This window comes from Pelodiscus sinensis, chromosome 5, assembly GCF_049634645.1.
Source record: "Pelodiscus sinensis isolate JC-2024 chromosome 5, ASM4963464v1, whole genome shotgun sequence".
In the NCBI taxonomy this organism is placed as follows: Eukaryota; Metazoa; Chordata; order Testudines; family Trionychidae; genus Pelodiscus; species Pelodiscus sinensis.
Window position 1 is genome coordinate 108,917,977 of NC_134715.1, and position 17,317 is coordinate 108,935,293.

The following is a 17,317-nucleotide window of genomic DNA, read 5'->3' on the forward strand; positions in this document are numbered from 1 at the left end:
TGGGAGCGTCGGAGTATTTGCGCAAGAACCACTGATTTTGTACAGTACAAAGTCAGTGTTCTTGCGCAAATACTCGTGGCCAGTGTAGACAGGCGGCAAAAGTTTGCGGAAAAGCAGCCACTTTTGCGCAAAAACTTGCCAGTCTAGATGCATCTGTATAGTTTTAGTAGAATTATTCCAGATTTACTATAATGAAAGCAGAATTTGGCCTACCTCTTCCATTCACATAGCGGATGTGAGAATATGAAATATTTGTCTGTTGCACTCTTCCTCTAAAACTGAAAGTGTTTCAAATAGCCTAGCTGTAGGCTTGCTCAACATCTGTTTCCCCTATTTTTCCAGTTGTTTTGAACCACTTACAATCAGTGTTTTGAGTGCTTCAGACATATATATTAATGTACACTGGAGACAGGTCTAACCTATAGAAATCCAGGTACAACAGGGTTATAAATGTTACTCGATACATTATAAAGCCCAAGATACCTGATGATTGTGTGGCCTCTGTTACTTGATGTAGGCAGGTGATAACATGTGTACACTTATGCTTCCTACTTCAAAAAGTGCCAGAAGTTCATGCTAAGTACTACATAAATTAACACCTAATTAAGTGCTGTTACAGTTTGCATTGGGGGTGAGTGTAAACTTGATTCTCCTTGGAGAGCAATATGTAGAAATATGATGTGGAATTAATTGTAGGAATATAGGTCAAAGATCAAAGTACTAAAGTATTTATTTTTCATAAGGAAGGAAGAATTGAAAGGTAATCTTGGTTTTCCTTGATGAAATCCTTTTCTCTTAATGGAAATGCTAAGAGTGGTTAACTTTGTTTATGATATTTACCTTCTATTGCTAAAGTAAAGGTTTAATATCTATTGGGATAATGACAAATTCTGTCAGTTTTAGGATTTCTGGACCTCCCGTTAGTACATTTTTATGCACCAGGATATACAGGAATTTTAAAATCAGTTTTGAGAGACGTAATATGCAAATAGTGCATAAATATGTTAATAGTTGTGGTTAAAACTGTTTCTCTTGAATTTATCCCCTTGAAGATTAGGCTCTATCCAAATAATTTTTTCCCATTGTTTTTAAAAGAAAATGTCAGTATCCTTAATTCTCATTTGATTAATGATCTCTATTGCATTATGTGTGTGTATGCTTATAAAGCGTATGTATCCATCTTCTATCTGAACTTGTTTATAGAACATAATTGGAGAATCTGTCTCAGTACTCTTGCTCCTCCTGAGAAGCACTGCAGTTAAATTAACCTGACATGTATAATACCATTCCAGGTACATCAGAGTCCTGGGATAAGTGTGAAAAACTGTATTCAAACATACAAGTTGTATGTATCCCTTTCCAGGTGAGGGACAGGCCATATTTGTAGTGGAATGAGCATCAGGAGAGATTGTGGAGACATTTATTTTCAGGCCTTTCAACAGTAACTAAATGCATGCTATAATGGCATAGCAAATCACTATCTGATGTACCTTAAACCGTAGTTACAAAGCACTGGCATATATATCAGCAGTGAGATGAGTATTGCTTTGTATGGGACTGATAGGGGAGGGGCAAATGTTACTGGATCACATTTTCTCCTTAAATCTCATTCTTGGAAACGGATTAAGTGTTTTTGCTAAAACTTTCAAATACATTCAGTCTGAGGCAGAGACTCTGAATAGAAAACGTCTGCCTAAATCTGGGGTGGGGAACCTTTTTTGGGTCAAGAGCCATTGATAAAGAAAAATCAGTCTAGGGGGAGGGGTTGCACACAAGTGAGAAGCAAAAAAACAAACAAAAACCAACCAAACCAAACCCACAAACCCTCACTGATGTGGCCCCAGACTGAGAATGAGAAAAACATTCTCCACATTCCCCTTGAACACCAGAGCCTAGGGAGGCTTAGTCTCGTATATTTTGAGTGCTCCAGCCTTGCATGGGAGTAGCGCGATGGGGTGGGAGGGAAGTGGGGAGGCTGGAGTGTCAGTATGGGCTTCCCCATGCTGAGGGGAAACCCTGAGCCTTGGTGGCCAGATCCAGGCAAGCTGTTGGCTGCATCTGGTCCCTGGGCTTGAGGCTCCCCACCCCTGTCCTAAATGGTTAATGTTTGGCAAAAGTTGCAAGCAACTGAAAACAGTCTTATAATGGGAAGGGGGAAAAACCTTAATAGGTGGCCCTGCCAGCTCTGCCTATAACGGCGGGGGGGGGGGGGGGGGGGGCTTATAGTGTTGCTCTTAAAACACAGGATCCAATTCTCTGTAGTGCCTAGGCAGCACACAGTCAAGCCTTAAAGACAAGATGCCTTCGAGGATACATCCTGTACAGAACTGATTTTAAGGTTCCACACTGGCCTTGCTCTATAGCCTTTTGTGTTTACTCAAAGACCATGGGAAGCAGAGTGTTTATTACAGCAATCCCGAGTCTGCTTTAACCTGGCCAGGCCCCCAGCTTTCCCAGAACACCTGTTCTCTCCCTAGTGCACAATGAAGGAACTGAGAAAGGAGTTTATTCCAAAGAAAGCATGTTCAGGCCCCAGAATTGTGATCTGGGATATTTAAGCTCTGCCATGGACTTTGTATCATTCTGAGCAAGACACAAAAATCACTGTGCTTCAGTTTCACCACATGTAAATGATGAAAAAACTTTGCTCCTTTTGGTGATTCATTCTGAGGCTTAATTCATTAATTAATGGTGATTTCTTTGAAATTTTTGACTGGGAGGTGCAATGGAAATGGAAGGCATGATTGTTCTGTGTGTATCAATGGAGCATTTCCACTTTCTGTACTGACAATCTAGCCTCTTTCACCAGTTCTAAATTCTACTAAGAAACAAATTAGGTAACACTGGTACATTGACATGAAGACTATAAAGACAGATAAGACAAGAGAGACATGACAAGACTCTATGAGCCTGTCATTTGTAAGACTAGACTTCATTCAGTGAGACTTCTGTGTGCCTTTGGGCTGAAATTGGCTCACCAAATTTGTTGTTTTTTACTCTTGAAAAGGTTCCAGAAGTTTTGATGTTTTAGCTTCATTATGGTGGGATATCTGAGAAGCTCCTTAGCAGCTGAAAGCTTTGAATCAGTCAGTTTATTGGCAAGTAATAGGTGGGTTTTGCTTCTAAGATGTCTGCTATCCTTTAGGTTAATGCAAACTGAATTTTAGAGCTAGCAAGATGCTGATGCAGTTTACTGGCAAAAAAACAACCTTCTCCCACCACATACAGTATGGCATATTAGCTCTTAAATTGTCTACAGACTCCAGAGGAAGTGAACTGTTTGACAGAGAAATATATTTGTTTGCGGCGTTGCTTGATGCATATTCCAAGGAACAAATTGAAGTCATACCCCAAGGGGGTACACACATCGATCATGGAGAGGATGCTGTATTCTATACTATGTCATCTGCCACCACTACCTCCTCCCCCGCTTTCCTCTGGTGGCCAAGCACATTTCAAGAAAGGGAGACTTTAGACGAGGAATGTGCTGATTTTCATGGAGAAAAGAACTTTTTAGCTCACAATGGACTCCGTGCCAAGTCCTGCCCTGAATGAATTTCAGCTATGAATCATCCCATCAGGATGTGGGAGAGGCTTGCTCAATTGTGAAGTAGAATACGCTAAGCCTTCCTCACTTGGGAACGTCCCAAGTCCTGCTACGAAATCCCATGAACTGCAGACATCTACTGCAGTGACCACTCCTCAGTCACGGGTCTCTCGAGGCATCATAGCTACGTGAGGGAATATGCTGCTTCCATTGCTTCCTCAATGGAGCCTGTGCATATGTCCTGTCCCAGGGCTTGACAGTATACAATGTGATTCTGTACAGAACAATGGGGAGAGGATCAGTTTTATCTTACATGGAGAAATCTTTCTCTGCAATCCCGACCCTTCAGCACCCAGCCATCCCTCCCCAGCAATATAAAGAACTAGAGACTGTGAATAGAGGCTTCCACAGGGCTGGAGAGATTTTTCCATGTGAGTCCAGTTTCAAAATTTGGTCATTTGTGTGTGTGTGTGTGTGTGGTTTTTGCTTGGTTTCCTGCCTTTGTGTATGATATGGCTCATTGAAACTAGAACTAGATAATCCAGTAACAGTAACGTCCACTAAAAGGGCTGTGGATGCCTGTATGCACTAGTCAGTAAGCACTCATTAAAGTATGTAGCTGGCTGTAAAGATCTAATGCATTCAACAAAATTTGCACTACTCAAACATTTTCCTGTGGTTCTTGTATGTTCTAATTTCTTCTTCTCCCTGTAGTAAGAATAGCTAGGACAATGCCATTAGAAGCCCCAGCTTTAACAATATTAACATTTAAAATATCTTCAAAAGGGGCTTAAGCAGCTATCTGATTAAATGAGATGTTTCCAAATACATATCTAGTGATCCAGTTAGAAACCACTCCAGTGCTCTATTCCCAATTTTGCCATTGGACTGCTGTGACCTTAAGAAAATTACTTTCCTTCTATTTCTTCTCCCACTCATTGTCTTGTGTATTTAAACTATAAACTCTTTGGGACAGGGACTCTTACTGAGTGTATTTAACAGTGAATGGCCCCAATCTCAGTTAGGACATGTTAGTGCTATTGTAATATGAATAATGCACTTACAATACAAATAACATACATAATCTACTAGTGGATTCATACATGAAGCCTTAATGCTTTCTCATCAACCAGATTGCTATGCTGGTCAGCAGAAAAGGTCTGATTCTCTTGTCTCACTGGTGGAAATTAGAAATAGCTCCACCTAAATTAATTGGGTTATGCTAGTATATAATCATCAAAGCTGAGAAGAGAGATGGACCCAATGTGTAATTTTAAAAGTTGTTTTTATAAAATATTATTTACCCAGATGGGAAAAAATCTACACTTCACAAAATTAATTGTAATCTGAGTTTCCAATGTTTATTGGAGTCACTTTTTAAAACTTTTCTCTTTCTCCCATTCTTATTCAGACTAATCTCCAGTTGAGCTCAGAAGGAGTTTTCCTGGGTAAGTACAACCCTCAATGCATAGATCAGCAGTTCTCAATCCACAGCCTGTAGACTGAATCCAGGCCAATTAGAACACAGCTGAGGCCCAGCTGTGTGCTAACGGCTGTTGGGCCTCAAGGGCTTCAGAGTCCTAAGAACATAAGAACAGCCATAATGGGTCAGACGAAAGGTCCTTGTAGCCTAGTATCTTGTTCTCCAACAATGGCCACTGCCAGGTGCCCCAGAAGGAATGAACAGAATAGGTCATCAAGTGATCCCTCCCTTCTCACCTATTCCCAGCTTCTGAGAAGCAGAGGCTAGGGACACCATTCCTACTCATCCTAGCTAATAGGCATTGATAGACCTAACCTCCATGCAGTTATCTAGGGTTTTTTTTAACCCAGTTAAAGTCCTTGTCTTCTCAACATTCTCTGACAAGGAGCTCCACAGGTTGACTGTAAGCTTCATGAAGAAACATTTCCTTTTGTTTGTTTTAAACTTACTACCTATTGATTTCATTTGGTGTCCCATAGTTCTTGTGTTATGGGAACTAGTAAATAACTTCACTTTCTGCACACCAGCCACTCTATCATATCCCCTTTTAGTCTTTTCTTTTCTCAGCTGAAAAGTCCCAGTCATTCCAAAACCCTAAACATTTTTGTTGCCCTTTTCTGAACTTTTTCCAGTGCCACGATACCTTTTTTTTTTAGATGAGCTGACCACATCTGAACGCAGAATTCAAGATGTGTGCGTGCCAAAGATTTCTATAGAGGCAATAAGATAATCTCTGTTTAATTCTATATTCTTTTTAAAAATTATTCTTAACATTCTATTTGCTTTTTTCCTGCTGCTGCACACTGAGTGGATGTTTTCAGAGAACTATTCACAGTGATTCCACAAGATGTCTCTTTATGGCTAATTTACTTTCCATCATTTTGTACATGTAGTTGGGATTGTGTTTTCCAATATGCATTACTTTGCATTGATGAACATTAAAATTCATTTGCCATTTTGTTGCCTAGTAGCCTAATTTTGTGAGATCACAGTTCTTCACAGTCTGCTTTGGAGTTTACTATCCTGAGCAGTTTCATATCATTTGCATATTTTGTCACCTCATTCACCTCTTTCTACAGATCATTTATGAATATGTTGAATAATATTGGTCCCAGAACAGACACCTGAGGGACACCAGCAGTTACCTCTCCCCATTCTAAAACAGAATATTTATTCCTAACTTTTATTTCCTGGCTTTTAACCAGTTATCAATCCATGACAGAACCATCCCTTTTATCCCATCAGCCAATTTACCTAAGAGCCTTTGGTGAGAGACCTTGTCAAAGACTTTCTGGAAATCCACTGGATCCTCCTTGTCCACATGCTGGGTCTGGGGCTCCCATCAGGGGCTCTCATCGGGGTCGGTTAAATGAGTTTCAGGGGTCCAGGGCAGCTACGTGGCTACAGATGGGGGCCTGGTACTCCTAGTTGGTTCCACAAAAATGGAGGGTATGGGGCTACTGCCCATGAGCTCTGGACCTTCCACTCAGTGTGGGGAGCTATCACCCAGTCTGGCACAGTCCCTGTCTATGCCTGCAAAATCTGAGGTCTATCCCTGAAAAATCTCACAGGGTCCAAGATCCAGGGCTTTCTCCCAGTCTAACCACCTCTGGTGATCCAGGACTACTGCTTGAAGGGTACAAGAGGTCTGGAACTGCCAGCTAGTTCTGCAGGGTGTGAGTCTATGGCTGCACCCCAGTCTCATGAGCTCCCGGGCAGCTACCTGGTCCCTCACATCTATGGTCCAGGGTCTCTACATCCAGTCAGTCGGCCCCACAAGGCCTGGAGTTGATTGGGGCACATGGTAACCATACAGTGGGGTTCTGTGGCTCCCACCCAGCCCTACAGGATTGAGGGTCTAGAGCAGCTGTCTAGCCCCTCAGGGGTAGGATATTTTGGGCTGTCTTCCAGCCCTGTATGCTTGCGGCTGCTGCCTTGCCTTGCAGGTTTGGGGGTCCAATGCAACTGGCTGGCCCCACAAACTCTGGGGGAGGGAGGAGTCCAGACAGCCACTGCCCTGTGGCCCAGGTTACACACTGTGAGCTGCTTATACGGTCCACAATGATAAATAAATTGGGAACTGCTGGCTTAGATACCCTGATGAGAGGAATTATAGGGAGACCTACGGTACTAGTTCATAAGCCATCATTCTTCCTCTCCCTTACCCCTTTTCTGCCTTCACCTCAAGATCTACTACTTCCTGATTTCTTCCCATTTGCAGTTCTTGGGCTAACAGCCAACCACCATACCATTACCTGAGACCCTGATAAAGATTCCAGGGATAGTACATTTCCACTATTGCTGATATCGGATTAGGGCCTTTTGATATGGAGGAAGCAAAGATAAGGCAAAATAAATTGACATTTGTGGTTTTATAACTAAACTACATCTTTAAATAGCTAAAGTGGATAAGCAATGTTCTAAATGCCTTAAAAATAAATACATTAAGTGTCCTCACAGCACCATTGTATTAGTAGGGGAAGAGAACTAGGAGGCTATGTCTAGACTGCAGGCTTCACTCAGAAGAAGCTTTTCCGGAACAGATCTGCCAGAAAAACTTCTTTCGAAAGAGAGCGTCCACACAGCAAAAGCACATTGACAAAAATCTGCTTTTTTGAAAGATAGTATCCATGTTGATTGGATGCTATCTCACATTTAAGTTGTGATTACTATGGACAGAGTGGCCACCAGGGCACCTGTGCTTTTTCTTGGAGGCCTCTTTTTTCGGAAAAAAACCCTCTTCCCCGTCCACACACGCCTTTTTTCTGAAAGAGCTCTTTTGGAAAAAGGTTTCTTCCTCGTAGAAAGAGGTTTACCACTGTCAGAAAAACCCCTGTGTTCTTTTGACTTTCTGTCAAAGAACACAATTGTAGTGTGGACGTAAGTGTAGTTTTCCTGGAAAAACGGCATTTTCTGGAAAAACTCTGCAGTGTAGCCTTACTAGGAGAGGGGATGTCTCTTCCTTCTGACCTACATGCAACAGTACAGTGGGATTGCTACCCCACGGTCAAAAGAGGTTTGGCTCTCTGTCACCAAGTCAGCAATAAAGGACCATAGTCATCTAGCTTGAATATTTTTCAGATTTCTTGACCTCTCAGAATGAATCCTGCCATGATCAACATAATTTAAGGGTCCCCAAACTTATTGATAGTAGGAGATTACTTTTTAGACTGTCTCAAGGATGATGTCTCCTCAAATCCCTTCAGAATCTATCCTCTTCAGAATCACTTAGCATCCTCATGGCAACTACAGCAATTTTGCCTGCCATTCATTCTTGTCCTTTTTGGAAAACAGTTAATCATGTTGTCTGCTTGTGCTTCTTGCTGCTGCTTCTCCTTCCCCAATCCCCATCCAGCTGTTTTTTTTCTCACACCCTGAATCAAGGAGGGAGCCAGTGCCATATGACCTGCCAGTTCCCCAGGGAGCAACAGAAATACATGTTGCTTCTTTCAAAAGGAGCAGTCAGAGGTGCACCAAATATGTCTCTCCCAGCTGACTTGCACTCTCTACCCTCTAAGTAAACAGGATGGCTGTGTCCCCACTATGTGATGGAAAGCGGCTGCATTTTGATATTCTCATGGCTCTCTGTTATGTAGCAAGAGAAGTATTTTACCCTTTGGCTTTAGAAATAAAGCTTGGGTTTGGTATTCAGATTTGGCCTGTTCATTTGGAAAATTTGAGCTGTAAAGTATAATCCAATCCCATATTCAATGTTCTGACTCAGGAGCAATTGTACTGTATTATATATAATCAGTTATTTATTATCGTGTGTATGAGTAAAGAGAATCAGTCATTTGTTATTGTACATACACATGCACAAAAACAAACAACAAGGTATGTGTCAGTGAATATTTGCTCTCCTGCTGCAAAATCATTATTTGCTTTATGAAACTATTTAAATTGGTTTCATTTCACATAAATCAAAAGTTCTGGTTCTACTGTAACAGTGAGTCGACAGGGAATCTTCAGTATTTATTTTATCTGTGACTGAAAGTATTGTAGGGAAAGCAATAATTCAGGAAAATATTATATTCCATAAAAAAGCCCCCCAAATAAACATAAACAATAGCACCACACTCTGCCTCTGCCTTTTATATATGTGAACACATTTCATCCCATTGCTTTTCTGAAACAAAGATTTGAAGAACAAGCCACTCAAAATCAAATTTCTCCACAGTGAGGATAGCAGCGAAGTGTAAGGGTTTGTACTTACCTGTGCCCATTTTGATGTAAAATAAAATTATGAATTTGGATAGGCTGTAAGACTGACAAGAGGCAACATAACTCAAGAAGAGTGGATATTTGACCTGCATGTCTTTTAGCAAGGGATCTTTAATTTATACAAGCAATAAACTGAAAGTATCAACATATTAAGAATCCTCTTCGATAAATGTTCTTTTTTTAGCCACCTAAGAGTGACTGAATTAAAAATAAAGTAATCAGTACTGGTATATACTCACAACACAAATATTATTAATGAATTAATATTTTCATTTGGATGTCTCTCCACTAACTCTACTGCTACTTTCAGAATTCTTTGTGACATCACAAAGCAGCTGTTCTTTACTTCTCTGACTATGACATTTATATTAAACCTTGACATTTTAATCTAATAAAAATGCTTTTTGCCTCCTTGCAGTATAAACAGAGAACCTCTATATAATGGGCATCTGTGGAATATGGAATTAATCCCACTAGTGCGGAAAACCTTCATAACTCTCCTGTGGCTTCATCACTCTTTGAGTTATGAGGTCTTCCTCTCACTTGTGGGATAAAGTCCAAATCCCACAGAAGCTTATTATGTGTCCACTATTTATTAAGACTTCATCATTTAAAACAAAACACTTAAGAAAGACACTATGAAACTTCTGAAATCAAAGAGGCTTTAGTCAAATATTTGTTTTATTTGAAGATTTTTCCAAGTAAAGGAGGAGTGGTACATTTTAGCCCAAATAGCCATTGAATTCATTGCTGCCTCTGCTTATTTTTGGTTTTTATCCCCCCCCCCCCCAAAGAAATCCTCAGTGTTTTTCCCCTCTCTCCTATGCTTTTTCTTTCTTATATTTTTATCAGTCTTTAAGGGTCCTTTGGGATCATTCACTAACTTTCTGCTGGTTTGAGGCTATGCTGTCAAATGATTAGAGCCACTGATTGAGAGTCTGACCCTGAATTCTAGTCTCTCTTCACTAAAGTGACTTGGGGCAAGCAGGGCTGCTGACAAGGAGAGCCAAAGTGGACAGCTGCCCCAGGGCCTGGTGATAGAGTTGCCAGGTGTCCGGTATTGGCCCAGACAGTCCAGTATTTGTGGCCTCTGTCCTGAAACAGAAAATAACAGACTTGTAAAATGTCCGGAACTTTCTGTTTTTCTTGGCCAGAAGGCTGCATGGGACCTTCTTCCCTGCCGCATTTGGTGGGGGGAGATTTAAAGGCACAGTGTCCCTTTTTTTAATTGCGTGGGGTTTTTTTTTTTTTTTTTTGCTCAACCAATTTTTTTCCCGCCATGTTTGGTATTTTTTGTGAAAGTATCTGGCAACCCTACCTGGTGATTTAAAAGGGTCTGGAATTCCTGGCCATTACTGATGCTACCTCAGCAACTGCAGTAGCTAGAACTCAGGGCTCTTTAAATCATTGCTGGCCCCCTAGAGGCATACACACTGCAGCTCAGTGGGACTGAGGGGCTGGCTGAAGGAAGTTAGCCTCAAACCCACCCCTCCACCCGAGGCCCCACCACTTCCTGGTGCCCTGGAACCAGCTACCCCCAGGCCCTGGGAAAGTCTTTCATTAGCTCTGGGAGCAAGTCACTTAAGTAAAATTGATCCCTCCACAAAGGGGCAGCATCAGATGTATGCTCTACTTCAGTCCTCAAAAGAGGAGGTAATGGGACTTAAATACATGTGAACAACATTGTCCTGTGGCTAAGAGTTAAAACACTAGGTAGGTACTTGAGAAATTGTGTTTAGTTTCTCATGCCACCATATACTTTCGGTGTGATCTCATTCACACCATTTAATCCTTGTGTACCCAAACTATGGTCCACGGGCCATATATGGTCCACCAGATCATTTCATGAGCTCTGTGGCTACCTCAACACAGTATGCTCATGGCAGATTCATTAGCATTTTGTCATTGCATTTATGTCATGTTAGGTTAAAATAGGGTTATCAATGCTTGTTTGGTCTGTATTATTTATACAGGTTATACTTTTTTGTGGCTGTGTAGCTTTTTTAAAAAAAATTTGTTGGCACATTCTGTCATACAATGGGGACCTGATCTCAAGTGGTGCCTCCAAACATTGCTGCAATACAATTAATAATTGTTGAATTGTCCATCAGTGCAGGAGTGAATTTCACCCTTACCCTCTCTCTGCTTCGGTGTTCACATTTACAACATTGAGTAAAAAGCATGAAAAATACATGACATCAGCATTGATTTTCGAAGTGGCACAAGAACCCCAAAGATACGAACACCAGCATTACAGACTGATCAGACAACTGGACACCAAGTGACAGGAGAGCTGATAGCCACACCAGGCTTCTGGGCAGGGTAAGGGGAGGGGAGCTCCATGCTTGTGGAAGGGTCGGGACATGTGATGGAAGGTGTGGGGCTGGGGCAACCTTCCCTCAGCACCATCCTGAGCATGCCACAGGCCCTCCACCCTTAGAGCTGCCCAGAGTGTACTGCATGGTGGACCCAGGGCTCTGGTGCTGCTACCGTAGCAGTGATGGTGTCCGGGATCCAGATTGGGCCGCTTAGAATCGCCAGGCCACGGGGCAGTTGCCCCCCTTTGCCCCTCTTGTCAGCAGGCTTGTCTAGTAACCAATCAGGCAGTAACAGAGGAAAAAAAAAAAGCAAATATTGTATGGCATCTTAAAGGAAGTAACACCTGTCTACAGCCCCTACCTCTACCCCTAGAGCAGCTATTTACAGCAAGACACTGATGCTGTCAGTGCAAGGAAGTCAGAGGGAGTCAGAAGTGCAGGAGAAGCATGGGGGACTTCACAACTTTCACCCTCACCCCCATCGCCAAGCTGTTTTTAACTCCCCTCCCCTTGGAAAGGGACACACTGTTTCCACACTCACAGACCCCCTGTTGGGAAGGGGACAAACTTGCAAACTCATGCTGGGACTGAGTAGGAAGCTCAGCTACTGCTGAAGCCAGGCCTGGAGCATCAGTTGCTGGATCTGGAGCCTGACCTGTGCTTTGTTCAGAGTTACAAACATTTCAGATATTGCAAACTTTTCTGGGTAACCCCCATTCCTGAGATGTCCATAACTCAGAGGTGCTACTGTATTATTATTGCTATTCCCCCACGTAGAAGTTTGGTATTTTCTGTTATGTCAATGAATTGTAGTCACTGGGGCAGATCCTTAACTTTTTACAGCTCCACTGCAGGCCAAAGATCTGCCTCCAAAGGGTTTGCTCCTAAAAAAGTGCTGTGTGTCCTCCTGCAAATTCCTGCAAAATGCTCAGCTGCACATGACTAAGCTCATAGTTTTTAACTTGTTATTAGGTGACTATGTTTCTGATAACACGAGAATGGATTCTGATCCACTGTAATGAATGTTATCATGGGCTCAATGTAATCACGATTTTAATATGGTTAATTAATTTGTTTTTCATAAAATCCAAAATAAAGAAATATGGACTTGTCAATTTAGACGTGAAATAATAATTCATGTAATTTGTAAGCATAGAACAGTTCTATGGTAGAACTGTTCACCTGTACTTTTGAACTGTTTTGTCAACATCAAGAAATCTCCTAGATTCAGAAAGTCAAGGAGTTGTCAGTACCTTGAAAGACAAATTATAAACACATTATTTAAAAATTGAGCCAGTTGTTCTTTTATTCTATCTGTACACATGCAAAAGTATTTCAGCACAATCTTAAATCTAAAAGATCAGGAAAGGCAAGCAAAACATAGACTGCAGAAGCAACAGGAAGTAAAAAGGTGGAGAGTGTGAAGCAAGAATGTAAATCAAGTTTTTTTTATGAGTGGCCACCCAGACGACAGAGTGCAGAAGCAGGCCTGAGTTGTTGTGAGAAATAACAATGAAGAGCACACATGCAATAATACAAATAGCTTAAATCAGAGGGGAAGAATATCTTAGAACAGATTTTGATGCTTAATGAGGCCAGTTGCTTATACTCCACACCTTCCTCCTTTGGTAACTTTTTTTTTTACAAGCTTGGTTTTGAAAGCGATAATCCAAAACACCCACCCTCTTGAATAATAAATATGAATGACCATGGTGGTCCTGTCAGCTTTGGATCTTTGTAAATTAACCAGTGGTCCACAACACATTCTGGAAGTGATTTCACAGGCTTTTCATCTCATCTTCTCACTAGCAAGCTGGAGAAAAAAAATCCTCTACCACCACTGAATATTATCCATTTTCCCATTATTGTAAATTCCACACTGTAAAGTATTCTAAAGGGCAATCCTACTGAATCAAAAACAATCTCACTACTGCAGAAGTAACAAATCAAATACTATGCTTACAAACTCTTACATTTTTTAAAAAGAACACTTCTAAACGATTAAATATTTATGCATGGCAAGTACTTGAAACTTTGATGATTTATTCAAACTTTATAACTTATAGTAAAATATAATTTTTTGTGAATAGTGGCGTGAATGTTAAAAAACATGCTTTTCAATGTATAGGGCTTCCAAGATTTTGGATGAAAAAATGCATCTGTTTTCCTGTATGTTTGCTTTTTTTTTTTATAGTCTTCATAAATCCAGCAAACTTCTATTTGGACCACTAGCCTCTTTCAATAGAAGCATGTTTTCACTAGGATTTCCACATTCATAATTATTCCTCTCATTTCTCTGCTGTAAGAAGACAAGCTGGTATTTCATTACTTTGGGGAAGTTAATAATATGGTAGGCAAAACATCAGGAAAAATTATAATGAATGAAGCTATACAAATTGTAAGGAAACACATGCTGCTGTTAAAAAATGTTCCCATCATAAATCCTGGAAATTTCACTATATTCACAAGTGAATAAATTTTAAATGCATAAACACTCAATTAATTAAAGGTAATATACTAACTAGATTTGAACTAGTGTGACATAGACAAGAAAAAGTCCAATAACGATATTCAATATTACGGGTGCAGTCATGTCTACCACAGCTTTCCTGAGAGATCTGAGGATAATAACTCTTCAAAATAGTTCTAACGTCTTTGCTTGGGAAGAAAAAGAAAACTCTCCCACTAACTTTCTGTATTTTATACTATTGCTTCTCCCTTAATACTGTGCATATTAGGCACAAATTGAAAGCTCTCTACTTTTTTCCTCTGTTTATATTGAACCACATATTTACTAAATATTTTGATTGCAAAGGGTCTTGAGTGACACGGTTCTCTTCACTATAGATCTACTGTATCTTAATAATTGACATTTTTCTTGCCTAGCTCAAGAATTCTTAAAGAGTATTTCATTTAAAATGTTAGTTTATTAGTCAGTTAGTTTCTTCTTAATTCCTTCTGTTAAACTTATTCCGGTCCAGATGCATCCAAACACATCTATTCATGAGTACATGCTTTTGCTATGAAATAGATGAACTTTCCTCTGGCTGGTATAGTTGATATAACTGTTCTCTGGCTAATGTAATGCTGAGGGATATCTGTATACCAAAATGGAAGAGTTTTCCATGCTCTGACCATTACAATCAGATATCTTCTCTGGAAATGAAATAAACTGAATCTGTGTTAGAACATATATACATTATGGACTAGAAGAGAATTATGGAATTTGCTCCAAAATTTTCATCATACTTCATCAGTTCTCACATCTCTAATTTTTACCATTTCACACGTAGCTTTGGCTCTTTGCTCATCCCTTGCTCTATCACTAAAATATTCTAAGACCTTCAGCAGGTCTTGCTATAGCATACATTTTTCTGAGTCCAGTAGACTCAAAAATTCAAAAAATGCGAATGAAAACTAATTTTCCTCAGAACTGAGAAAGGGTCTTCACCTTACTAAAGGCTATATTTTCATGGCAAATAGCAATCTCTGGCTGTTTGAGTATTTCACACAGTTGAAGAATTAAAATGAAGAAAAGAAATGAACACAATTGTTTAGGATCCCACTACTAGCGGGGACTCTCAATTTAATTGGGAATGTTCCTGGTCAGAAGATTCTGAACACTCCAGTCTTCCCCATGATACCATGGAGAAGAGGGAAAGAGATTTCCACTTCCAGAGAATGAGAGTGAGCTTGCTGTGGGCTCCATGTTGGAGGGAAGTTGTGGTTGCTTTGTGGAACTCTGTTCAAGTCTGGAGCTGCTGATAGACAGCCAGAAGCAACTGTTACATCTGCTGGGGCTTTGTCCAAGCAGGAAGACGCAGAGGCCATTGCTGGGTTTCATTGGTCCAGAGCATATTGCTGTGCCCAGAGCTGAGCCTACAGTGTAGGAAGCACAAGTGACCACCACCTTTGTTGTATGGGAAGGAGTTTGAGGAGAGACAAAGTGGTTTTAACATCTAGCCTAAATCCAGATTGTTGATCTTTGGATAAAACAACTCCAATCTTTGAGAGGGTGGGAAGCTTGGAATGATCCAAGTTGCAGTTTCTTTGCCTCTTGATGCCTTGGCTGGACTGATTTACTGGATTAACAGAATGCTGTGCACAGCTTCAAGAGCTTCAGGTCCACCCGTGAAAGTGTCTAGAACTCTGAAATTCAGAGGAGGTCACACTTTGGGGTGAGTATGTGGTGTGTGAATTGGTTAAGTTTAATTTACTACTGTAAATTGCATTTGTTAATTAATTTATTGGAGTGATCCCTGCTGATTCAAATAGGTAATGACATTTTAATTAATCTCATATCATTTAAAAAAATTAGATTAGATTTAACACATCTTTACTTAAGTGTATATTGTTTATAAATGGTACCTTTGAACCCATTGTATAGATTAGTTCAGGTTTATTCCTGGAGGCTCCCAAGGCACAAGACTGAGTGGCTACATCTATACTACATTCCTTTTTCGTAAAAGGGATGTAAATTAGACGTATCGCAATTGCTAATGAGGCAGGGATTTAAATCTCCCCCGCTTCATTAGCATAAAAATGGCTGCCGCTTTTTTTTCGCACGGAGCTTTGTCGGAAAAAAGCGCCAGTCTAGACGCTGATCTTGCAGAAAATAAAGCCTTTCCCTAAAGATCCCATATCCCTCTATGATATAAGGGATAAGGGATCTTTTGGAAAAGGCTTTATTTTCCGCAAGATCAGCGTCTAGACTGGTGCTTTTCTCCGACAAAGCTCAGTGCAGGAAAAAAAGCGGCAGCCATTTTTATGCTAATGAAGCGGGGGAGATTTAAATCCCCGCTTCATTAGTAATTGCGATATATCTAATTTACATCCCTTTTACAAAAAAAGGGATGTAGTCTAGATGTAGCCAGTGTGTACAGAGCCTAGCTAGGTGGGGGAAACACCAAAATTAATTTCTTTTACAAGTAAAAGGACTGCAGCTGAGGGTAGAGGAATCCCATGTATCCAACATCACAACCGGGATACTCAGGATATTCTTTACTGTCAACAACATTAGGTGTCTCTGTTTGCAGGTGAGTGTTGACTGTTCCCAAATAAGCAATGAAGGAGAGGGGTATGTGTATGGGAGGTTTCTATTGTATATTAAATATAGTTTTCTATTTATTCTTTTTTCCACTTACTAAAAAATGGCTGAATAATTTTTTCTCAAAGTTTCTAGTAAGTTCACTAGACAAAGACCAAATCTGGAAAATGTCATGTTGACAGATATAATTTTAGAATATTATGAATAGGTGAAAGCAGGGGACGAGAATAGAAACCACAATGCAACTTTTATGACAGTTACTGTAAGTGCAATATTTTTAAATGGGGAAGAAGAGAATAGGAGGATCAAAAAGGAGAGGGTGCAAAATTATCTAGATGACATGGGGCAATACACTATATAACAAATGCCAAGTGAAGTTTGAAATAAAATTAAATGGATTTATATTAATTTGATTTTTATCTTAGATTTGTCAGTATTTTTCTAGTTAACAATTAATGTTTTATTTAACATCTTTCAAAGACAATTTCCAAATACCTGTAGAAATAATTAATTTTATAGAGATTGCTTCACCTTGTTGAGATGCAGCCACAACAGAGGCGACAGACTTTCAAATAGTGCACAGCCATTCAGGATAGAAAGAGTATAATATTATTTCGGCTGCAGGCAAAACAGAATTCACCCAAATGAAATTATAGGAAGTGTGTTAGGTAGCTGGCATACGATTACTCACTTGGAATGCA

At 40.3% G+C, this 17,317-nt stretch overlaps 1 long non-coding RNA gene across 1 annotated transcript in view; it reads left to right on the forward strand.

Annotated features, from left to right (window-relative positions):
• The first annotated feature begins 3,594 nt into the window (after nt 1-3,594).
• The window catches only part of LOC142829480 (uncharacterized), a 63,795-nt gene continuing 50,072 nt past the window's right edge, over nt 3,595-17,317 (forward strand). The window contains exons 1-2 of the long non-coding RNA XR_012903905.1: nt 3,595-3,978; nt 4,959-4,995. This is a non-coding gene — a long non-coding RNA (uncharacterized LOC142829480). The remainder of the gene's footprint in view (nt 3,979-4,958; nt 4,996-17,317) is intronic.